The sequence below is a fragment of the Hyperolius riggenbachi genome, chromosome 1, assembly GCF_040937935.1.
Source record: "Hyperolius riggenbachi isolate aHypRig1 chromosome 1, aHypRig1.pri, whole genome shotgun sequence".
NCBI classification, from domain to species: domain Eukaryota; kingdom Metazoa; phylum Chordata; class Amphibia; order Anura; family Hyperoliidae; genus Hyperolius; species Hyperolius riggenbachi.
In genome coordinates, this window is record NC_090646.1 from 288,814,823 (window position 1) to 288,838,435 (window position 23,613).

General features: G+C 41.0%; 1 protein-coding gene across 5 annotated transcripts in view; it reads right to left on the reverse strand.

Moving 5' to 3' along the window:
• Window positions 1-23,613, reverse strand: part of NRG1 (neuregulin 1) — a 929,658-nt gene that overhangs the window by 904,144 nt on the left and 1,901 nt on the right. The gene's annotated exons all lie outside the window — the stretch shown is intronic.

Sequence of the window (23,613 nt, forward strand, 5' to 3'; positions counted from 1 at the left end):
TATGTTCCTTTTGTAACTGTAAACAGTGTGCAAAATAGTGTTCTTTTCAGTTGTACTACTGTGCAGGATAAATATTGTTTCCCCAAACCATATCTAGCAACCTAAGTCACATGATGTACGCATGACCCTAGAGCAACTGCACATGCAGGGCATGGAACAAGTCACCTCCTTAGATTTATGTTTACCTAAAAGAGGTTATGATTAAAGTTCAACATTTGTTCAGTAAGCAGTTGAGTTGCCAACTGGATGGATTGGGGGTATGCTGGGTGTTGTGGTGCCTCTATGGGGGCATGTTGGGTGCTGTGGTGCCATGCTGGGTGCTGTTGTGCCTTTATGGGAGCATGCAGGAAGCTGTGATTATTCTATGGGGGTATGCTGGGAGTTGTGGTGCCTCAATGTGAGACCTGTGGGAGTATGGGAGGGGGTCCACTAGAAGATCAGGGGATGCTATAGGGTGACTGCCAGATACCCTGGCAACAGGCCAGCCTGCCCAGCAGAAAGCCATACCAGGCAGCCAGCACAGAAGCCAGGTAACTCTGTTATGTTTAAGGACACTGCCTATTTATGTAATATGCTGCATTTTTGTTTTTTTTGTATTAATGGTGAGGGGGCTTCATCCAACATTATGCTGGGCAGGCCTACTCAGACTTAGACTACTTAGACTTAGCTGAGAAGTTCATGTAAATTTTGCTACACTCATGACCACACCCACATTCTGTTGCATGGCCCCACCCATTTTTTGTCTGGGTTGCCCAAAAGTGCCCCGGATCTCTTGAGATCCTAGTAATGCCCCTGGGAATAGGATGATTTTTGTTTGAATACATCGGAATGAGGTAAATACTTGTTTGTGGCAGTGATTTTGTGAATTATTACCACATGCTTATGTAGGTTAATGAGTGATAAAATTATTTTAAAAATATACATCTAATTTTATACAACCTGTAAAAAAACCACAAATCAGAACTCTTAAACAACTGTGCATATAGTCAGTTTTCCAGAATAGAGCTCCCCCAGTGCCAGACCTGTGAGGTCTGTTTCTGTAAACCTACATGCGAGTTGCACCAACGATTCATTAAACATTCCAGAACTCTGTTATACCCACAAACCACCTTCCAGTTTTGAAAGGGAATGTGAGTTAGCCATTACCGTGACTGATATACTAATGCCACAATACCATGTATCTGACTTTCAGCCATAAACTGGTTATTATTGGATTTTTTTTTCTATTTTTTATGATTTATCTCTTTACTGAAAAATGTTCCCTGCAATATTAAAATGTGTGTTATACATTATATGACACAGATCACAGTACAGTAAGGATACCTTCATCTATATGTGTAATCAAATAAGGAGAACCCATCATGAATCCCAGTACTGTGCTTCCATAATTATTTAAACTGCATAACCAACCCAAACAGAGCCCCATGCTTACAAAGAAAGAAAACAACCACGACCACAACCTCCTCTCCTTCCTCTCTCTAGCACATTTGCAGACCACAGAAGTGGACAATGCCAACATCAAGTACCCATCCTAGACCATCTTGGTGTGTCCTGCCAGTGTGCTATTATTGGATTTAATGACCAGAGAAAGAGTAGAAAGCAGAGGTTCAATCCGATTTTCTTCCTGTTAGGTTACATGGAACATCTCAGTGCTGTAGCTCCCACTGCTATCTTCTTCCCTATTCATGTAAAACCTTCCTAGGCTACAGAGGATTCACAAGCTGATCTGCAGCCAGTGGTCACAGTAGTGTGTGAGAAGCAGCAGTTTGGAACAGTTGTATAAGGGCTGGTTCAGACGGACGTTTGGAGGCGTTGCGTTTGCTGGCGTCGCGTTCAGCAGCGTTCGCGTGCGTTTGGATGTGGTCGCGTTTTTTCTTCCCCTAGGGGGACATTAGCCGTCGCGGTTAACCTCCCCTGGAAGCTACATGTAGCTTCCAGGGGCTCCTTGAACGCCAGAGAAAATCGGGACCCAAACGCCGCGTTTGTGTAAACGCGCTTGAAAGCTTGGTACAAACGCTCCCATTCACTTGAATGGGAGCGTTTAACACCAAGCCCTGAACGCTGGCTGTAAACGCTCTGCAAACGTCCGTCTGAACCAGCCCTAAATAAGTATATAACCTTGTATAGAGGAAGATGTGGGCTAAAACATAACTTTTATTGAATAGCTAAAACTGACATGATAAGTAAGATGCTGCTTATAGAGAACACTCCCCTAACACAGGAGCAACACGGATTGTGAATACATTTTCCTCACCATCTGACAAAATAAGAACTGTATGCATTAAAATAATACGGTATATGATAATATGAATGTCAGTTTGCAAACAGCTCAGCTAGATGTCACAAGAAACACTAGGGAAGGTCATTAAGATGCAAATAATTCTGAGTTGATACAGGATTATGCAAAGTTTGTATGAAAAGGTATACAGCTTGAAAATGGACCAATCAACTTCTACAAAGGTGGAATTTGAATAGTACATTGTCAAGCTGCATACATTTGCATACAAAATTTGCATGAACCCGCCTCAACACAGAATTATTTGCATCTCGCTGACCATCCCTACTGGTGATACAACTACTCATCAGGCTTTATTCATACCACAGAGATATTTAAAAAGATATACAGTATATAAAAGATGAATTTGTATACATCAAATATAGTCAGTAATATACAGTATATGTAACTGATTTTAAAATACAGTGACTGCTTTAGTCCCACAGCAGAAGCAACTGTTTTTTGATTGGTTTATTATTTCATTTTTGTGAACAAAGCACTGCTATCACTGCATATGCACGTTATTTATGATGAATATTATCTGAAAATATGTTATCATATTTTTTCTCTTGATTAAAGTCTAAATTTATTAGGAGTCTGAGTATTTTTGTATGACTCAGACTCCAGGTACCCAAAAATTACAATGACTCCCTTCGACTCTACCTCCGACTCCACAGCTCTGGTCCTGGTGATGGGGGTGGATGGGAGAAGGAAGCCACATATCTGTAGGCTTCTCCTTAATGTCAGCTCAGCTTTCACAGTTAAAAACTGCTATGTGTGCTATGCTGCTTTTTCTGCTTTAGAAAAATAAAATTTACATATTTATATAATATTTGTGTGAGGTTGCAGTGATGTTTTATACATTTGTTCCAGGCAAGATCCATGACTAAAAAGCAGTGCGGTCTGCAATTTTACCCGCAATCACTGCAGCCATTGCTTGAGACATTACACACCCCATTATGATAGCTGACAAACAGATTTATCAAAAAAAAGAAAAACATTAAAAAAAACTTCTACATGGGTGTAGACGGCTACAAGCTTACTTGCAGCTTTTTTTTACATAAATATTGTGATCAGGTTATTTTTTTTCCTGGATTGGTATTGAACTCATTAAACAGTCAATATCCACTAGCTTGATTTCTTCTAGACTTCTCTAAAAAAAATTGCATGCATCTCATTTTAGATTCTATGTATCTTGTAGTCTTACTGCCTGCTGTCAGCCACAGTGACATGATGAATAAACATTGTGTTTATTTCACTGTTTTAACAAGCTTTATATTAATGCAAAATGAAACATTCTTTTGGGAAAAAAAGAACAGGCAGACAGCTGACAAACCGCACATCCTCCCTGACAAAATACAGTATTTATTATAAATGGCATATTATTCAATGCAGCATGCAACTTAACTATTTATGAAATGTTATTTTAAAGAAATTATTTTAAAATAAGAACAAAACGTAGCCCTGCAAGCAACCTCCAGATAACTTCAGCATACAGTATCTTGAAATTCATGCAATACCCATGATAACCTAATACCAGGTAAAAGAGACTAAGACATTCTGGGTCTGATTAACTGATGCTGCACTGTACACCATGATCAAAAATAAAATCTGACTACTAAAAGAGAGTCTGAGGCGGATTTTTTTACCTCTTTTTATTGTGCATCCATTTTCAGCATTAAAATCCAAGTTGCTTCACCGCATCCCTGCAGCAGAACGAGTGTCATGTCCTCCAGAAATGCCCTACATACATTCCAGGATTGCATCATTTTGCTTCCTAGAAGAGGCAGAGCTGTGCACGGTAGCTCTGTCTCTTCTCCAGTCAATCTCCGCCGATCTCTGCCTCTCCACGCCTCTCCCCGCCCCCTTAGTCTTCTTTCTCTAAGAGGGGTGGGGAGAGGCGTAGATCGGCGGAGATTGACTGGAGAAGAGGCAGAGCTACTGCACCCAGATCTGCCTCCTCCTGGAAGTCAAAATCTATGACCTGGAAAGCTGTAGAATTTAGCTAGAGTATTTTGGGGGCATGAATAACTTGTTCTGCCACGGGAATGTAGTGAATCAGCTTGGAAATTAATGCTGAAGATGGCTGCACGATAAAAAGAGGTAAAAAATGCTGCTTCGGACTCTCTCTGTAAAAAACCTGCCCATGTATGACTCACAATGGTACACTGGGAATTTACGATAGGATTCCAGCCACCACTATTGCTCCAGGTGATTGCTGCAGTGATCTGCTGCCTCTTTAATATAATTTAACATTTTTGTCATTTAAAAGTTTATAAAACATCCATGCAGGGAGGATCGGTGAATCTTTCCTGCTCCTTCAAATGTTAAAGACAAGGGGCTACCTCCCCATGCCCCAAAAAGGAGATGTGAATAATACAATCCGATTACAGCAAATAGGATGCCGGGGGCGGTTTTTGGTTAGCGTGGAACGCTGCAGAGCTACGGACAACACAGTACTACCACTGATTTGCATGTTAGAGACACTGTTTCCACTCAGGTCCGCAAGTCCTGCAGGTAAACTGATTGGCTGTTTGAATTTAAAATGATTGGATGTTGGTGAAAGTAGACGCTATATAAGTGATATGTGTTTGATACTTTATTTGTGGTTGAAACAGCTTGAGGAAAGGCTGAAAGCTGAAACAACGGGCTGTCGCTGTATGGCCACTGATTTTATGATATTTCAATAAAATTGCTTTTTTACTTTTGGAAGTGCCAGCCTTCATCTCCGTTTGTCTATTTAGATTTGTACTCAGCACTTCATAAAAGTTTACCATGTTGGTAAGACAAGACCTATCCCTAGCAAAGCCATGTTTATGTTTATTATGTGAAATTAGAAGTGGGATTTAGCACCATAAGCTCATGCTCATACTATTACTTAAACTTCCTTTTTAGGCCCCATGCAGATGTGTTATTACAATGCTTTTTAGGTGTTATAAGTAAATTACCCCTTTTTCTTTCACAAACTTCTATGAGAGAATGTTTGAACTACTTTTTCTAGACATTCTCTCATTGTTAATTTTGAATGTTGCAGTAACTTTACATTGTGAAAATGCGACAAGAATAGCAAGCCTCTTGTCCTGAATACATAATTCCTATGGCAGAGGGCTTAGACAGGAAGTCTTTGGTCAGGAAAAAGCCTATAAAAATACATTTTATCCTCCTTAATTTGTATGGCAGTGAGTAGACAGTCCAGAGGCGCTGAACAGAAAAATAAAATGATCTGAACAGACAATTCTCACGTCTGACCTCAGTGGTATACTAATCAGGAGAATTTTGCATAATATTAACAGACAAGGATCTAAAAAGCTGTGGATGTAGAAATCTCTGTGAGATTCCCATGTCTAGGGAAGGCTTTCCAGGAAATCACAGAAATATGACGTTTACTTCACACCTAGGAAAGGATTAGTAAGGCATGTTACTGCTAGTATTAACACAAAGTGAACAAAATGAGTAATTGATTAATATTTGGGAAGAACAAACAAAGATATTTTCTTGCATACAAAATGTATGTATTACCACAGCACTAGCAGTGAGCTGCAGGTAAAGCGAAAAACATAATTGTCACAACACCAATAGCTACCGAATGTGAAAAATAAGACTATACATTTTTTGTTATGGAAAAACATTAAAATTAGCAGTGCAGCAAACTTTGTAAGCAATATCAGTCAACAGTGCTAGTGATTGTGTCTGGTAATGGGGTATAGGCAGCCAAAAACCCCAGCCAGTTCTTCCTTAACATGTGTGGCAAATAATTAGTCATGCTTGTGAGTGATAACAGCACTAGCAACACTGTAGTGCCAGGAAGAAAACTTTCACTTTAAAATGTTTTTCTCTGCCACAGAGGAGCTTTATGACTTTTAATTGTCCCCTATAGTGAGAAAAAGTGTGATTCATGGCCCTGGTTTATTAAAAGTGCAAAAAGCAAAGAAGGAGCAAAGGAAAACTTTAAAAAGGACTAGTACTACACATAAATATGTTACAGTATATGGGTACAGAACAAGATGTTTAAGAGTCACTTTAATCTCAGGCTGTAGTCAGTCACCATCTAATGCACTGTAAGCATTGCAGCTGTGACAGAGTGCTAATATTTCAGTGGAACCTTCTACATAGACATGATCTGAGTGCATAGCTCTTAATAATCACACAGGTGTTTATACTGCATTATGCAGTGGTTGCTTGAGGCTTCTAAATCAGATGAGCAAACCGCCAGCTGGAAACTTCAGGGCCCATTCACACTAGAAAATAGCAAAACGGAAGCTCTAAGTGCTACCGTTTTGCGCGGGTGATATTACCACAATTAGCACGGTAAAATCACTGGACACTCTCCCGATTTCCGAGGATCGGGATCAGCGTTTGTTTAAGCACTGTACCGCAATCGATAGAGTATTGCGGAAAAATGCTTCAACACGTTTTGCGATTGCTGTTAATCGCGAAACACCCACGATCGTCAATTGTGGCAGTGAGATCAATGCCATATGGTTATAATTGCGCTAGCGCTTAAAAAAAGCACTAGTGCTTTGGCCATTAGCAGGAATCACCCGCCAATCGCCCTAGTGGGAACGGGCCCTCACTGTCACTGATCGCTTCAGTCAGCACTTGTGTTTTAATGCTTCCAATGTCAATGTACCATAATGGCTGCCCATACACTACGCACAGATTTTGAATTGTTTTCAGCATGAAATCGATTCACAACCTGTGGAGCTGCCGCTGCCGCCTGCCTCGCTGCCCCCAGGCCTTCCTCCTTTGAAGCCCACCCCCCCAGCCAGCAGCAATGATATTACCTGTCCGCCAGTTCGAATCTCCGGGTCCGTGCTGTCCCTTTTTCCAGCATCCTCCTTCGTCTCCTCTTCACTTCCTGTCCTGTGACAAGAGGAAGCTCAAACAGTAGAGGGTGCTCTACTGTTTGAACTTCGCCTTCTCACAGGATGGGACAGGAAGTGAAGAGGAGATGGAGAAGAAGGCCAGCTGGAGAAAGGGACACCATGGACCCGGGGACTCGCGCTAGCGGACAGGTGATAGTATTGCTGCATCGGTCATCACCAAATTGAACGCCGCTAATGACACACTCCCGACCCGGCGATCGAGCAAAATTTTGCTTCTGGACAGATCTATTGAATCGATCGATTTTGGATGGAAATTGGTCAATCGGTCAACGTTGGCATTAACCATTTCACAGCAGATTCGATCACAGTGATCGAATCTGCTGTATATCGACGGGAATTCGACATAGTGTATGGGTACCTTAACATACACCTCAGGCAAGATAAATCACCTACAGGAAGAAGTAATAGTGGAAACATACTGTGATAAGCATAACTGTTTATCATAGTGCAGATAATGTCCCATTAAATAAGGGTTTGCTTTTGCAAGCCTTATTACTAGTCTATCTAGGTTAATCTGGCGACTATGGAAGGATAAGCAAACAAGCACCTCAATGGTAAATTTGACCAGTTTAAGTGACTCATTTAGTTACTTCACTCTCTATTCAGCATTCTATACAATAATCTATAAGGATCTATTACTGTACTTAAGCTGATGGAACTGAAATCTACAAAATTAGATTAGATTTTGTTTTCACAAACAATACAAAAAGGAAATCTAAGCCCACCCATCAATACAAGACTCTAGATTCCTCCTCATGACTTCCTCCTTCATTGAGGTTCAGTTACCTACTACATACTGCTATTTGGTCACTGCCACATCCTACTTCTACAATGTGGCACGATCTATGTATTTATATTGAGAGAAAATAATTCTCCAACCATCCGTTACATACAGTTAGTGATGATAAATTATTTCTGTTACTGTTGAAATTATATAGGATGAAACAGGAAGCATAAGTTAATGTGCCTATTAGGGAAACTGAAGTCTCTCCTTAACATGTTCCAAAAATGTAATGCACATATCCTATCAAGCAGTGGCAAATTAAACTCGACGATAATCCTTCATAAAGGATTATCATTGAGTTTATTATCATTTGACTTCATGAATGAAATCATAATTAGGAAGAGTGTCCTAATTCTCAATAAATGTACTTTCTCCTTCAATGATAGGATTTGTTGCTGGTAAATGTTTCAAATTGTCTGTCATTCTTACGGGATGCCTAATAAATAAGTGGTTTTAACAGAGGCTGTGGGCTTTAGCTCTACCTTGATTTCACGGATGACATAGATTCTATTGGAAGCAGCACTCCTTGGGCTTGATTCACTAACCGGCGCTAAGCCGGTTAGTGTGCCTTATCTGAGTTAGTGTGCCTTATCTGAGGTTAGTGTGCCTTATCTGAGGTTAGTGTGCCTTATCTGAGGTTATCTGAGGTTAGTGTGCCTTATCTGAGGTTAGTGTGCCTTATCTGAGGTTAGTGTGCCTTATCTGAGGTTATCTGAGGTTAGTGTGCCTTATCTGAGGTAAGTGGGACTTATCTGAGGTTAGTGTGCCTTATCTGAGGTTAGTGTGCCTTATCTGAACTTAGTGCCCCTTAAGTAGCTTTGTGCACACTAAAAGATGCACAAAGCTACATCGCGCACTGCTCGATAACATCGCACCCGCTATACTGTACATGATGTGACCTTAAGGTTGCATAGGATGCGACCTAAACGGCGTATCAGTGCACCGTTATCTTCGCAACTTATGTGACCTTATGGTCGCAACATATACAGTATAGCAGGTGCAACGTTATCGTCGCACCGCACGCAAAGATCGACGCATTACGCTGTGGGCGATGTAGCTTTGTGCATCTTTTTGTGTGCACAAAGCTACTTAAGGGGCACTAAGTTTAGATAAGGCACACTAACCTCAGATAAGGCACACTAACCTCAGATAAGGTTAGCGCTGTAGTTTAGTGCCGGTTAGTGAATCAAGGCCCTTATGTTTATCCATACTAGCCTGTGCACTCACTCTCTACTCGTTGTGTATTCACTGATATCATTGTAGCCACAATGTTTAAAATATATTGGTTCTTTGTAGTCTAAATTAGTAAATGTCAGATTAGCAAATGTACAAATTAGGCGCAAATGTAGGTGAAAAAATGTAATCGTTATTAAAATAAGGGCTTATAGTGTTTGGTTTACAGTTTTTTCGGTAATTAAATCTGGTGCTATAAAAAATTAAGTCAGAGCCCAGTGATCAGCCCTGTTTTTTCACATTTTTAACCAGTTTAAATAAACCTTCTTGTGGCCTATTTTGGATGTTAGAGATACTGTTCTATGCCACCTGGGGCCATATTCTATTGCAGAACTCGAGTGGGAGCATCGCCTAATCCACTTTAACTAAAGCCCCCGCCCTTCCAACCCCCCCCCCCCCCCCCCCCCGCCAGTAAAGATCGCTCAGCGAGTTCTTTATTTGTCATTTTCATGCTGCAGGGAAGCGATCCCAGATAAAGAGAGCCCCAGAGCTCCCCGTCAGGCCGTCCCCTGGTGGGAGCTTCAAAGATGCTTTGCCGGGGCTCCAATAACAGTAATTACAGTGAGAGTACACTGTAATTACAGTGTTGTTGCGGCGAGAGGCAGCGGGTGTAGATCGGCAGTATGTAAATTGACAGGGGTGACAGCGCAGCTGGGTAGGGACTTCGGCGATGAGCGGTAGCCTGACGGGGAGCTCTGAGGGTCTTCTTATTAAAGGAGACCTCCAGATGCTGCAGCGGAAGATGGCGGCGTATGTTCGCAGGTGTGCGCATGTGTAGGGAGCGAGGCAATGGTTCTGAAGGACAGCACCACAGTGTAAAATTCTCTCCCCATCACCTAGGAAAGGGGAGCATTGCTCAGGCTTTCACCTGAGTAATGCTCCTCTAACGATCGGCCATCGCGCGAAGGAAAGCAGCAATAGGATTTGCCGATAATCCTCGAGCAATGACAAAGTGATAAGTAGCTCGCATCTGCAAGCTACTTATCACCTTGAATTGGATATGGCCCCTAGAGTTAATTTGTCTTACCCGTACTGGGTTAGCAGTGATGTTCAACATTAGATTACTTGTTTGTTCTGACCATGGCATTGACCAGCATGGCACTGATCATGGCAACCTTATCAATAAATCTCTGATAGGTTTTAATACTAACAAATGACACATGGCTCTATTTTAACCATAATGAACAGAATATCTATATCCCCAAAAAGCTCCCTGAGACACACAGATTTTCAAAAAAGAATACACTGACTGCTCAAAAGATGACATTAAAAAAAAGGAACGAAAATATTGCAATAAAGATACAAAAGCAATTTAATAGAATGGTTTGCAATCATTTGAAAATGAACTGTAGTTAACTTACTACTATTATTAATAATATTGTTAAAGAGAGAAGTTTATTTCTAAGTCTGACTCCATTGTTGTAGATTAACATTCATTTGGCGTTATATGTAAATTAGTAGAATTTGCTTGATAACTAGTAGGTGGATTGTCTCAGTGTTATTAGAATACCACTAGACTAGTTCAGCAGCTTCATATCCAAAGCTGTACTGTCTGCTTTGGTTTACAGACAGAAATCGATTAGCATGCCTCCTAAGAACTAAGTGAAGCTATCTCCTTTTCAGTTCATTGCATAGAAAGTGCCTAGCAGGCAGCTTCATTGATTACATGGCAAAGCATGCTGGGGAATTATGTAAAATTGCAGCGACACACACAGCTAGAGGCCATATAAAATTTACTGTGCCTTTAAAACACAACTGGCTCGGTTTCCTAATTTTCTCCATAACCTCTTTCCAAGGTAGTACCTTAAATGATGTGACAGCAGCAATTGCGGCAAGTATCCCACAGAAGGAATTCCATATCTGTAATCCATGTTGAAAGATTAATAATAACATGAAAACTCTTGCAGAATGAGAATATATTGACATTTACTGTCTTGTCTGTTCATCCAACTCAGTAGATCTTTGATGACAGTCCCACAGACTATTTTTTTCTTTACTGCAATTTTTTTTAAACATGTAACTTTCTCAATTTTGGGAGCTGATACATCCGACCCTTAACTGATTCATACTCATTGTTTTTATCCAGCTACCATGTACCTTGATTCTCTATATATCATTTATGTCATGTGATGTGCTTACATCATGTGAGATTTGGGATGTGGGATTATGACAAAAAAAATAGTCAAGGACTCTCCACCAGATCATCTCATCATTTCAAAAACAAGCATTCCTGTCCTAGTACATCTGAGGTTGGTGGGTGGGTTTGCGAAGTCTGCAATCTGGAATATAGCATAGGCATTGCTATTGCAGTCTGAATAAAGTATAAATGCAGGTTAGTGAGGGCTTGTTTACCTGTTAGCAGGTGCTGGTGAGATCCTCTGTGATGGTGAGACCATGTGCAGGGCACTGTGTTACAGAGCACTGAGCATAGTGTGCAATCTATAAGGACTACACAGACTTGTATGTTATGGTTCACCCTTATGAGCTATTCTGGTGCATGCTGCATTATCGCACAGGAATATGTATGTGATTTTGCACAAAGTGCATACCAGTAGAGGTCTATGGAAAATGTGCAAAAGTACATACAGCTTTCATTTTAGCGTACACATTTTGAATCGTCCAAGTAATATTTAAAAACTGCATACAAAACACACGAGGCTACGGATGCAGACATATATGTACAAAAATGAATGCACTGTAGCACATGGAGTAATACATACAAATCTGCCTCAGCATTTGCTTTTTAATTTGAGTTCTGTTAATAAGGCCTGCATCCCCATTAAGGTAAACCATTGCAAATCGCTTTGACTTTTGGGGGCTAATTGACAGTGGTGCAGAAATAACAGCACTTTTTTTTCTGATAATCTTACTGCCATATTAATTAAAGTCATATCAGCTTAAATGATTGTCAGTGCCACTTATCTGTTTTCCATGATAGCCAATTTTGCTGAGGATTATCAGTAATAGGTGACAACTGACATATTTATAAGATGCCTATCAGGCAGACCTGTTGTTTACAAATTGCCAAATAGCATTCAACATTTTGAAAGTGGAGAAGGGTGGAGATCAGGACGTTTTAATCAAATACCCATCTGTCCTTTGTGATAGAAATCACTACTTTAGAAATTAGCGTTAGGCAACCACAGTTTAAGTCAACGCAGGCTATTTTTTAATTTATTTAATGTTAGCACACTGTTTCAAGTGATTAGGGTTTTTGATTGCAAGTTTGTAGTAAATACAGAAGGGAGCAAAGTGTTGATCACCATGGTAAAAGAGAAGATCCCACGCTGTGATCTTTAAAGGGCTTAAAGGACAACTAAAGTGAGAGGCATATGGAGGCTACCATATTTATTTCCTTTTAAGCAATACTAGTTGCCTGCAGGGCCGGCCCTAGACTTTTTGCCGCCTGAGGCAAAATTAGAAAAAAAATCGCCCCCCCCCCCCCCCCCGTGGGTGGGGGGGGGGTGGTGGTGCCGCCGAGCTGGAGGGGTAGCTAGCAGAAAGGGGGTATTGGGCCTAGCGGCGGGGAGGGGGGTCGGACCCCCCCCTCCCTCGCCTGGGTCCCCCGATCTGCGCTCCTTCTCCAGCGTAAAGTACCAGCCAACCTGCATATGAGAAGAGGCAACGGGCGGGGGAATCACTCACCTTCCGCGTTCCATCGTGCGCTCCACCGACGTCACTTCCTGCAAGGCCGTCCACTTACAATACAGTGGGCGGCGTTGCCGGAAGTGACGTCAGTGGAGCACGCGATGGAACGCGGAAGGTGAGTGATTCCCCCGCCCGTTGCCTCTTCTCATATGCACGCTGGCTGGTACTTTACGCTGGAGGAGGAGCGCAGATCGGGGGACCCAGGCGAGGGAGGGGGGGGGTCCGACCCCTCTCCCCGCCGCTAGGCCCAATACCCCCTTTCTGCCCGCTACCCCTCCAGCTCGGCGGGCGGCCCCAGCGTCCATGGACGGGCGGGTGCCGCCCCCCCAGATCTGCCGCCTGAGGCAAATGTTTCACCCCGCCTCATGAGCGGGCCGGCCCTGGTTGCCTGGCTACCCTGATGATCCTCTGCCTATAATACTTTTAGTCATAGACCATGAACAAACATATGCAAATCAGGTTTCTCTGGTATTATTATCAGATCTGACAAGATTAGTTGCATGCTTGTTTCTGGTGTTACTCAGACACTACTGCAGCCAAATAGATCAGCAGGGCTGCAAGGCATTGCCAGGTATTGTTTAAAAGGAAATACATATGGCAGCCTCCATATTCTTCTCACTTCAGTTGTCCTTTAAAGGACACCCGAGGTGAAAATAAACTAATGAAATAAACAATTATCTATCTTCCTTCTCCTAAAATGACTTTTTAAGATATTGCACAGTTGTATTTTATATTTAAATACACTTTTCACATTTTTATTGTTTTATTGTTATTGCTCAATGAAACATTTATTGAAGTATGCCTGAGCTAAAATCTACGAACTATTGAAGGTTTTTATCTCTTTCATGCTCTCAGAAGCCATTTTCTGCTAGGAAAGTGTTTTATAGTTCTAATTTCTTATCAGTGAGGGTCACACTGTAGTCTGACTCAGTCCTGACCCAGACAGGAACATCCACTTACATACCTGATGTTTAACTCTTTCAGGCAGAGAAAGAAAAAAAGGAACACAGCTCAGTTATTTGCGTGCTAGGCACCGTACATACATTATGTCACATGTCACTTTTGGTATCCTTTAAGAAAAGATTGCTAACAGATGTCACTTCTTTAAATTCCAATTTTAAAAGTCAAATAGCCTTTTTAGGATCATTATATCTATTATATTTATAAAGGGGAGATTTGTTATAATCTAAAATAGTGATACAAAGTTCCCCTTACTTTATTGGGGAAATAAGATTACAATTACCAAATGGATCATGTACCAGAAAAAGTGGCAGTCTTTGGCCCAACAGATCATCATCAATGATTGATGGCAATAGTTAATAAGTTGTGATCCCTTATTAAACAAGTATTTATCATTTTAGATGATCACCACAATTATTTTCATGCTAGCCTACATATTTCCAGTCAAATTGTATTATTCATGCAGAAATAATGGCACTTCTATGCTGGGTTCACGGCCTACATGTTTTAAAGAAAACGCCTGGAAAAAAGTACACCAGATGTAGCCAATAAATGTATTTCATTTATAAAAGCGGGCCAGATTTAGCCGATAAACGTGATTTAGTTAATAAAAGAGTGCCTGTTTGTAGCCAATAAGTTTGAATCCATTTACAAAAGACACTGGATGGTGTGGCTATTAGAATATAACCCCAATCCTATCCCTAACCTTAATTTCCCCTGGTGCCTAACCTTAACCCCCCCATGGCAGTGCCTAACCTGAACCCCCCATGGTGGTGCCCAACCTTAACCCCCATGAATGTGCCTAACCCTTAAACTCCCCTCCCCAATGCCTGACCTTAATTCCCATGGTGGTGCCTAGGCTTACCCCCCCCCCCCCCCATGGATAGTATGAAGTGGATAAGGTGAACCTTAAGAAAAAGCATAGAGACACCAGGAGCCCTGTGATAATGAAGTATATTCAAGATTATGCCGGGTATATATTTTCTATGATGTGTTACTCACAAATGTGTGTTGCAAATCAGGACAAACATCCAACTACGCTTGTGGAGAACAACCATCTCCAAACTGGTACAGGTTGAGCCTGTACGTCAGTCGCTCTCTGCAGATAAGGAGCCAGGAGCACGAGGGGCCGAGGAAGTCACCGCTCAGGAGGGGTGGTATATGGTATGTGAGAGGTCACGAAGTGGAGAGGTGCCCAAGAGTATACAATATTTAAAATTTGGCCTGATGCTATATCTGATCATTCATCTAGCACAGTTTATTGGCCTAATGAAGATAGTTTGGTCTCACGAAATGCATTGCCTTGCGCTAAATAAAAGTATTTTTTGTACAGTAAGAGGTGTCTTCAGTGAGGTAAGCTACCTCATTCTTTTTTATTTTAAATATTTTACACTCATGGGCACCTCTCCATCTTATGACCTTAACCCCCCACTCCATGGTGGTGCCTAATCTTGGCCCCGCACAGTGGTACGTTACCCTTACCCCCCCTGGTGGCGCCTGACTTTAACCTCCATGGTGGTGCCTAACCTTAATCCCCTCCTTCATGGTGGGTTAGGCAGACAGGTTGTCTGTATGTTGGGTTGATGTGGCTCTGTAAAATGTGTAAGCTTTTAGGCTTGCTATAAACCAGCAGTTCTGGATGTAAGCCTGTCTTCACGGGCGTAAAGAGATCATTTACATATTCAGTAGTGATGCATTGTGGGATACCACAATTTCTCATTTAAAGCCGAATTATCGCAAATACCTTCTCTTTTATGAACACAAATTACACTGATCGTTGCTTTTTAGTAGGACTGCTTATTGGTCTCTTTTAGTCCCCTGTACTTTCCTAGTTGTTCTAGGTCACCTTGATCTGCTTTGGTATTCTATCACATTACCCATTAAAGGATACCCGAACTGACATGTGACATGATGAGATAGACATGTGTATGTACTGCCTAGCACACAAATATCTATGCCGTGTTCCTTTTTTTCTTTCTCTGCCTGAAAGAGTTAAATATCAGGTATGTAAGTAGCTGACTCAGGACAGGAAGAGACTACAGTGTGACCCTTACTGATAAGAAATTCCAACTATAAAACACTTTCCTAGCAGAAAAGGGCGTCTGAGAGCAGGAAAGAGGTAAAAAGGGGAATTTCTTATCAGTGAGGGTCACACTGTAATCACTTCCTGTCTGAGTCAGGACTGAGTCAGCCACTTACATACCTGATATTTAACTCTTTCAGGCAGAGAAAGAAAAAAAGGAACACAGCATAGTTATTTGTGTGCTAGGCTCTGTACATACATATGTCTATCTCATCATGTCACATGTCAGTTTGGGTATCCTTTAATAGTTATGAATTGCTATAACTGCATACATTTTGGTAATATTGTGCTAAACAAAAAAATAATGAATGGTTTGCTAAACATTAAAAAGGCAAAAATATGCAGCGATCGCAGATGATCTTAAATAACCATATCACCATACTCTGCACATAAAAATTTTACATAGTGCAGACATGTATTAATTTGTGTGTACTATAATGACATTATAACGCATTTTCCAGTAATTAGCGATATTTGGTACAGCACCATTGTAATGGTGGATGTAAAATCTAATTAATTTAACTGACAAGTGCCACTAATTCATTGTGCTGTGAAAGGCTCAATCTGAGAGGAATAAACACTTGCAGTATTTCACTCTATGCTATGACTGTCCTGACAACTGAGCACTGAAAGACAGGTCAGGTCAGCTTAATGTCAGACGAATAGACCTAATTTGAACTGAAGCATGCATGAATGCAGTTCTGACTTGCCCGACAATAACAAACCATTATACCAATGTAATTTGAACTTTATCAACTGTAATTGATGTAAGTAAGACCATAAGAAAAACTCATTCATCCACAAGCTCAGAAACAATTTCAACTGAAGTTCTGTTTAAATAAATGGGCTGCAATATGAAGAAAGTAAACTGGAATGTAAATGTTATGTAACAAGGCAAAATGTGATATTTTAGGTATGCCCACATAGAACAGCTGAAGATAAATGATGTTTATCTGGTGTGGAACGTTTAATAGGTGGGTGAACACAGTTCATGCAGAAAGCTGACCAGGATTACTGCTGCAGACTCACTGAACTATTACTCCTGAGCATGACTGCTTTTACATGACTGCTAATTTATTAACCTTTCAGCTGCAACCGGTATATTGTGATATGCCCCAGGTGAGGACTGAAAATGTTAACACCCTAATAGCAGACAATTAGAAAGAAATCCTTTCCATGTAAACCCTTGCTGGATGACATCACTTAGGTTCTTCAGCATTCTCCATTAGTAAATCAACTCTTGTATCTGCAAGTACTTTTGCTCTCACCATGGTCTACAAGCCACTGTCAGGGCTGATATGCTTGCATTGGTATGTTAACCACTTGAGGACGCAGCCTTTACCCCCCCCCCCCCCCCCTTAAGGACCAGCACTGTTTTAGAAGATCTGTGCTGGGTGGGCTCTATAGCCCCCAGCACAGATCAAACAACAGGCAGAGCGACCAGATCACCCCCCTTTTTTCCCCACTAGGGGTATGATGTGCTGGGGGGTCTGATCGCTCCTGTCTGCATGTGGCTGGCGGGAGGGGGGGGACCTCAAAGCCCCCTCCACCGCAGGATTCCCCCTCTCCCTCTCCTCCCTCCCTTCCCCGGAGATCGGAGGCTGCACAGGAACGGATCTGTCCTGTGCAGCCTCTAACAGGCTCCTGCCTGTCATGTGACAGCGATCCCCGGCCGCTGATTGGCCGGGGATCGCTGATCTGGTACAACGCTGCTACTGTTAGCAGCGTTGTATAAATGTAAACAAAGCAGATTATTTCCGCTTGTGTTTACATTTAGCCTGCGAGCCGCGATTGGCGGCCCGCAGGCTATTCACAGAGCCCCCCGCCGTGAATTGACAGGAAGCAGCCGCTCGCGCGAGCGGCTGCTTCCTGATTAATTAGCCTGCAGCTGGCGACGCAGATCTGCGTCGCTGGTCCTGCATCTACCACTTTGCCGACGCACGTTACGAGTGGGCGGTCGGCAAGTGGTTAAAGAAAATAGTATGTCAGACAAAGACATACATAAGGGTGGCAAAGATCTCTATGCCCGTTGTAGATGGGGTGCAAGGGCTCACTAGGCAGAGACAATGATTTAAAGCATAATGAACCTATTTGCAAGTATCTTGTGGTAAAGTACTTTTTGGGGAACAATGGCAGATCCTTTGGGGAATTTTGGGGGAACCATGGTGATTCACCTTAAAATTGCAAAAGCGATTTGTATGATTTTTTCAGTTCTTCAAGCTATGTTTACACCAGCATTAAAAACAGACATTTTTCTGGTGGTGCTATGCCAGGTAAATGTCTGGGGATCAATAAAAGGCAGGGTGGCATATGGTCAGAGCAGGATACAGAGGCTGGTACATGTGACACACTTATGACAAAGGATAGAATAAAAACATTCATCCCTGGTTATAAAAGAGTTGAACTCATTTATTAACAGGCCATTTTATCTTATATTATATTAACAAGTGGGGTTCTTTTCAGCCCACTGTCACCAACCGACAGCCACACACCCCTCTTCCCGTGTTAAGGGCCTGGACCCAGTAACGCAGTTGTGCGCAGTTGTGCCCGCTTTTCAGCAACACATCAATGTTACAGATGCTGAAAAGCAGATACAACTGCACACAACTGCGTTAGTGGGCTCAGGCCCTAATAGATATGATTACCTCTTCGGTGGTGTGGCACGGCCCATGTCCAACAGTGCGCAGCCATTGTAAGCACTACTAAGAGCAGGGACAAGCCTTGTCACTACATCTTAGAGCTAACTCCCAGTCCACCCTTGCATTAACACCTCAGTTGTGTACAGTTGGTTTCTGGCTTTTGCATTCTGCAGTAAAGTCTGATTAAAGCTGGGATACTGAGTATTTAGGAGTAAAATGACAGCTTTAGATTGTAAGTATATTTGGCAGGGCCTACTACTTCGCATGCTCTTCTCCACCACCATATGGACCAGTGCCGAATCATCCACAAGGCAGCTTAGGCAGGTGCCAAGGGCCTGATGGGAGCCTAGAGGCCTGGATGGCACCTATACTGACTAATCTCCCTCATCTTACCTTACCAAAGAAGCCAGATGACCAACAGTGGGGCCAAAATTTGGCATCTTGTCTAGCGCCCCATTTCAAGTTAATCCTTCTCAGATATGGACTTAGGGACTCATCTTCAAAATTCATCCTTACATTGCAACCTGCACACCAATTTAGTTTCACTAATTTATGTACATTTAACTCTGTAATGTCCCTGTGGTATACTGTTTGACATTGTACTGTACATTGGGACATTTTTGTGTCATATTAGGATTTATTGAAAAGTCTAACCAAGGTGACACTTGTGCAAATCTTTTATCAAGGAGTTTGAGAAGTGATCATTACCCATAGCAGCTTTAAAGGACACCGAGGTGAAAATAAATGAATGAAATAAACAATTGCATCTATCTTCCTTCTCCTAAAAATGAGTTGTTTCTGGTGTTATTCAGACACTATTGCAGCCAAATAGATCAGCAGGACTGCCAGGCATTGCCATGTATTGTTTAAAAGGAAATAAATATGGCAGCCTCCATATTCTTCTCACTTCAGTTGTCCTTTAAAGGACACTCGAGGTGAAAATAAACTAATGAAATAAACAATTATCTATCTTCCTTCTCCTAAAATGACTTTTTATGGTATTGCACAGTTTTATTTTATATTTAAATCTACTTTTCAAGTTTTTACTGTTTTATTATTTTTGCTCAATGACACATTAATTAAAGTATGCCAGAACTAAAATCTATGAACTATAGTCCCTTTTTATCTTTTCCCTGCTCTCAGAAGGCATTTTTGGTGCTAGGAAAATGTTTTATAGTTGTAATTTATTATCAGTGAGGGCCACACTGTAGTTGGACTCAGGCCTGACTCAGACAGGAACTGCCACTTACATACCTGATGTTTAACTCTTTCAGACAGAGAAAGAAAAAAAGAAACACAGCACAGTTATTTATGTGCTGGGCACTGTACATACACATGTCTATCTCATCATGTCACCTCGGGTATCCTTTAAATTCTTTTTCCCATTTATATATTTTTCAGAATTCAAAATTTTCTAATTCTATTACTCAAATGTTTACAGGGAAGAACAGTAATAATTTTCCAGCATGTAATAAATTGCCAGTGCCTTCCATTTTTTTTCTTACTTCGGCGAATGTATTTTTGCTTAAATTACACTACAGTTCTAGAATAATATCCCTGTAAACTATTCAATTTATTTCCTTGCTTACAGGGATTACCTGAACTAAATGTTCACTGATTTCGTGTTCATTCATTAAACATTTTAAACCTGCTGTTTCTATGTTTAATCTTTGTCAAACGCTACATCAGTCTTAATAGTAACTAAACTACTCATCCAAAGGGAGTTACAGTATGTGAAAATAAACAATAGTCAAAGGTCCCATGGAGACTATTAGCAATAGCTGGGAGAAGTTCAAATGACCATGGTTTGTGAATGTAGATGACTCCTGAAAGCTAGGCAAAATTTGACACTCTAAATGATCTGTACAAATCATTTTGGACTATAGTCTTCTGGCTGAGCAGTGAGTTTTGCCCTGTGGAAAGGAAAGTGATGTGAGGGCATCACCCCTTTTGTAAAAGCTTCCTGCAAAGTTCCTGCAAGAATAAAGAGAGATTGGGCGAGGCAATCAGTTGTGAAAGATCACTGAAGAAGAGGACAGTGATGTCATATCTTTTATATTATATATTATGTAATTCCTGAAATAACACTGTTTTGTTTTTGAAGGGGGGGGGGGGGGGCAAGAATTAAGAGCATCTTAATGGAGAATAATAAAAATGAATCCAAAGGGTGCAGGTGGTTCCAATTTTAACCATATATATTCTTAGGTATTATTTTTTTCAGTGCACTGGATTTACCAAATCTGTGATATAAAAAAGTAAATAAAATATCAACATCACACTGGAACTGTCTAAACAAAGAGCTGAGCCAACCTGACTGTAGCGAGCAGCACAAGTAGAATGGAAATGTATTTTCCTCCTATGGTAGAAGAAATCTGAATTTTTATTTTTCAATTTTTTGAATAAATACTGAATATTAATAGTCCTCCATGTTGCAAAGTGGAAATAAATATCCTCCTCTACCACAAAGGTAAATAAATGTATCTCATATGACAGAGTTGTGAAGTTGCTAGTTGCAACTTTCATTGCATTCAAGGGTGTACTTATCACACTTACTATTGACCATGTATATGCCTGAATTCCCCAAGCAGGCCTGCAACATTCTATCACAGTGAACATCATACGCTTAGCTTTGTTTTCAACTGGACAACACCATGAGCATTCCTTCATACATATTTCATAAAAACATGGTACACAAGCACAGTTTAACTATTACTGAATTCTAATTAACAAATGGAATATTACCGTATCTTGTTCAACAGGATTAAAGCTATTGATGTTTCCTAAATGGCTTAATTCATTTTGGTTGGGGGGGGGGGGGGGGGGGGGTTGCGATATATTTCAAGAAGTATTTTTCAATATACTGTATATTGGTAGACTTAAAGGAGTTACAAGTCATTGACTGAAACCAACAATCATCTTCATAAACTGCAGGAGGCGTGTTAATGGAAACTTCAATATTATGGCTAAGTGCAGGGGCATATCTGCAGGGAAGAAGCCACTGTGATCAAAGTGGGGGGGGGGGGCAGAGCTGTGAGGGGCTGCTTACTTCACTCTCTCCGATATATGTGCACTCTTGTTTTATGACCCTTGCCAGGTGCCCCCACCCCCACAAGGTTATCAAGACAAGAGGGTTAGGCAAGGGAAAGGGTGTAAACATCTGGAGGGCCCCATCAAAGTTTTGCTGGGAGGCCCCATCAATTGTAGTTACGATCCTGCCCAGTATCTCAAAGCACTCTATTCCAGGCAGGTAGCGTTCACAGCAGTCATAGGCCAAATCCAGTCATTGAGAGCACACTGAGATGGTGGTATAGCTACAGAGCCACAGCCCCCCCCCCCCCGCCCCCCGTAGTAGTAAATAATAGTTAAAATCATAATTAGTGTCATTGTAACAGCAAGTTTGTATGCCATATGAAAACGTCTCATTTTGCAATACAATATTTCAGCTGGCTTTGCCAAAGTAAATATATGTCACTTGTCTCATTCTACATGATAGCATTAATTTGCATTCTTCACACAGGATGGAAATAATAGTAACGATATAAAGTACAGTAGTAACATTTTTACAGATTTGTAGAATTACAACATAAGCGGTCTTTCAAAGATCATAACAAGACTATCAGAGTACCGTATTATTGACACTGTATTGTATTATTGTACTGTATTCATTACAAGTCTTCCATTGTTTTGTTTTTTTACATAAAGTCTAAATCATTCACAATGACAATATCAATATCCATCCAATGACAATGACAATATCCAACTAAAAGTCTGTTGTACACGGCACTAAAACTTCTACTGCTGAAAAAATGCTAGGCTGCACATGAAGATGCAGGTGTTTCCAGCCAATACATGAGGGGGATAAAGACTGCAGGAGAAAGGAGTAGAATGTGGTGAAAGTGTTTTTTTTTCCTCTGATGAGCACTACACACAATAACAGGCTTCACTGCCAGAGCTTCCAGACAGTACAGTTACATCTGCAGGCCACTAAAGTATATGACGTAACCATGTAATCATTCAAGTCCCTATTAAACAATTGACAATAGTTATTAAATAGCCATACCAAATCTGAAATGCCAATAGGAAGTACTTTCTTTATGAATGTTTTTTTTGTTTAAAAAAAACCTTTGTCATGTGTATGATGTAAGGCTAAACAAAACACACATATTTAATAAACACACACTGTCGTCACTATGTATAGTTATTATACCATTGCTATTATTTGAGTTATTCTGGAAGAATGTTGTTCAAAGTTCTGTCTCTAACCATATTCCTTTCTTCTTCTATAAATGATTATGGTAATACTTGACAATATACAGTGTAGAATATCAATCTCTGGAATGTAAATAAAAGGCAGAATCGCTGGCGCATAGTATGACTCCCCACTGCCACCCCTCACCCCAATCCCATACAGCAACCTGTGATTGTCCCTAGCTGCACAGAAAACCATTCACTGAAGAACAGAATAATACTCTTCCTGCCACAGGGATTGCAGCATTCAAACACAATATCCACCACAGATATCAGACGCCAGTGAATGAAAACACAGTTACATCCAATACAGTTATTTTATTAGCCAAGCTTACACATGTATGTAAGTGTAGCCAAGCATGAATCATCCACATATCTGCTGAATCATGTCTGTTCATTTATAGGAATCATGGTATGGCTTAGCTAATATTTATGAAAACCAAGCCTGATTACAGTATTTTTGCTGCATAGATATTTTAGATATGTGTGTGTGTATGTTCCCTGGCAGATTATACAGACATTAAAGGCAGTTCTTACATATGCATATCACAGCCGCATTTCACAGTGTAATGTACAGCTTAAAGACCCCTATTCATTCACATGGCCTTTTGCTGTAATGTACACATATTAAACAATTCAGAAATACATAAAAACATACAGTATACCCCATCATATAAAAAACTGTCTGCTACATAGCTTTTATGTTAGCTATTAAGAAGGCCCCATGAGAGTATTTTCCCTGTTTTACACTGACATCTATCAAGCAGAGCCGGGGATTCCCAACTCACATCGACACCTCAGCACCACACCAGCTGAACAGCTCCCTTCATCTTATTGGACAATGCAGGTGCAGGCAA